At 31.8% G+C, this 2,825-nt stretch overlaps 1 long non-coding RNA gene across 1 annotated transcript; it reads right to left on the minus strand.

Moving 5' to 3' along the window:
- Positions 1-1,244: 1,244 nt before the first annotated feature.
- On the minus strand, positions 1,245-2,463 carry LOC141353578 (uncharacterized). Its single transcript, XR_012360675.1, has 3 exons — positions 2,289-2,463; positions 1,420-2,106; positions 1,245-1,306 (listed from the first exon to the last, which is right to left on the minus strand). It is a non-coding gene; the product is annotated as an uncharacterized lncRNA (long non-coding RNA).
- Positions 2,464-2,825: the final 362 nt, after the last annotated feature.

Here is a 2,825-nt window from a genome sequence, read left to right on the forward strand (position 1 = left end):
TCTAGGAGAGAAAACCATTCGATCGAATAACACAATTATTGAAATGCAATGCATACACAGTCATCCATATTTAATGTGTGAATAGCATTCTGCAATGGAAAAGAGGTTTTGATTTGTGTCATTATAGCAGAAAATTTAGTTTCAATGATCTTATGATAGTATCCAAACAATTCCAAAATCCAAAAAAATTTGCTTTTAGATTCCTGTTTATGAGTTCTGTTTCCAGAGCTTAGGAAAAAAAACATAAAGGTTATATTATATATATATATATATATATATATATATATATATATATATATATATATATATATATATATATATATATATATATATATAATTTAAATGTGACCAGTAGAAGACTCATATGTTAAACATGTGATGTCCATCCCTGAGCCCTAACTGCTAGGCCGTCATTGGTTTGTTGATACACCAATGCACAGTTTGTCTAGTAAATGTGATATATTCTTTCTTCACTATCAGAGAGTGTGCAGGAAAGCTGCAGACACAGCATGCATACAAACCAACCTCACCGCAAACTGTCAGCATAAGCAAGCATTAACACCTACACACACACAACTTCATGTCTATTTCTGTCTCATATGAGATCAACTTAAGTGGAAACATTTGTGGTTCCCCAAGAAAAGCCGACATGTGAAATTAAGCAAAATAGAAAATATTAAAAAAGAAAAAAGAATCAATAATGAATCAAAAGAACTGTATAATTATTTCTGTTCATTGTGATTTACACTGATACATCTAACATTTACCAATCCAAAAGAGTATAATAATTAATGGTGACAAACTAATGCTGTCATAAAAGCTGGTTCTGATATTTTAAGTTTTAAATATTATGGCAGCTTCTGGTTTTTCACTATAGCAGGCCCACAATAATTATATTTGTCAAATTCACACATGAAATATGTTATTTCGGTAAAAAATTTCAAAAGCTTTGACACTTAAAATCCTCATCAGAAGTTTTGTACCGTGTCTGTTTTTATCGGAGCATAAATACTGAAGTCTGAACTCTGCTGTTGTTTCTTTTTGGGTCGTTTCTGTCTTATGTTTGTAACAAACAAAGAAGCATAAAACACATCATCATCATTACCCTGAAATACCAATTTTTTGATTTGTGAATCAATTATAAGAAATAATTAATTATATGTATAAATATTATAACTTTTTCCAAAACAGCAGAAAAAGAAATCTGTTATCTTCACTGTGTCAATTAAACATGAGAGAGTGTGTGTTGTTCATACCTCAAAGCTATTACTACTTTTTATCTTTTCTTTGTGATCAGTCCCAGCATCTGAAATGAATAGTTAAGTGTGAACTCCACTTCCATGAACACATTTTAAATGATTTATACAAAATAAAAAGGTTGAATGACTTGCAAAATTTTTAAAAGAAAACAGTATATACCTGTAGTTTTTCTCTGATAGAGGCAGTAGACACAGATGAAGCAGAGGAGAAAACACAAAACACAAACACTGACCAGCAGCATCCAGCAGAGGAAACAGTCTGATACAGGAGGAGGAGGAGAGACGGTGCTGCTGGATGGTCCAGAACATGAAGTTACTGGATCAATAAACAAATACAAACAGTGATAAATATAAATAAACAACTACATTTCCATTGTTTTTATTATTGTCTTACATGAAAAAAGATAGTTTGCAAGAATTACATGTCTAATAAAGATTAATAAAGATAAAATTGCAATGAATATACTAAAAACTGTCGAAAATGTTTTCTTACCATCGAGAGAGAGACGTGTTGTTCGGTTTCCACGATTTTGCACTCCTGATACTCTCTTGAATTCAGCACAGTAATAGAGTCCCTGATCAGAGACTGTAATGTTACTTATATGAAGGTCTAAAGATTTATTGTTGGAGGTTTGAAGTAAGCTTAAATGTGGGAAAGTTGTTTTGTACATTAAGTTGTGATCTATTATGAAAGAGGGATGATCTTTCTGAGAGCAGTTTCTTATCCATACGATGTAACCATCAGTTAAATGACGGTCACAATAGAGAGTGATCTTGTCTCCTGGTCTGACCTTTATCTCGATTTCTTCTCCATAGATTAATGTCTGACTGAACAGTAACAGTACATCTACAAGAGCAAAAATTAAGAAATAAATATATATTTTTTAAAAAATAAATATTGCAATAATAAATAAATTATTTTTTAAAAATATAAGAACAAATAATTAAAACTAATTATATTTTTTAGACAATAGCTGTTTAAAATATTACAATAAATAATAACACATGAAGAAGTATAATTTTTCTTACATGAAAGCGCAGTAACTCTTGATCTCTTCATCTCAGCGAGTGAGTGTGAATAACTGTGTATAACTCTGGTGATGCAGATATCAGCTCTCATACGACTGGTTTACGCCAATGGAAAAAATTAGCTGGACATTTGAGTGAAAGGTGCATCAACCAATCACCAGTGTCCTTATCAACAGTTTTGCTCTGATCTTGTGCTTCTTATTGCTTCACAAAATTTTTATATGTTGCAAAGCCTTAAACCAGAAGACACATTTGGGGTTGGTACATGATTTAAAAACAAAAATGTTTGGGAACCTTTCTCCTCACTATATGCTGTACCACGGGGCTTTTGAATGCTTTATTCTGAAATGTTCTACATGTAGGCATTCTTTTTCGATAAACGCACACCTGACCTGTCAAATGTCTTAAAATAACCACCAGAGCAACATCTTAGCAATGTTTGTGGTATAAGCTGATTAATTGACTGCCGTGTAATGGCATTTCCACCTTGGGGTGCATTATTTTTAAGGACCATAATTCATGAGCTTCTTTATTTTG

Source organism: Misgurnus anguillicaudatus, chromosome 3 (genome assembly GCF_027580225.2).
Source record: "Misgurnus anguillicaudatus chromosome 3, ASM2758022v2, whole genome shotgun sequence".
Taxonomy (NCBI): Eukaryota; Metazoa; Chordata; class Actinopteri; order Cypriniformes; family Cobitidae; genus Misgurnus; species Misgurnus anguillicaudatus.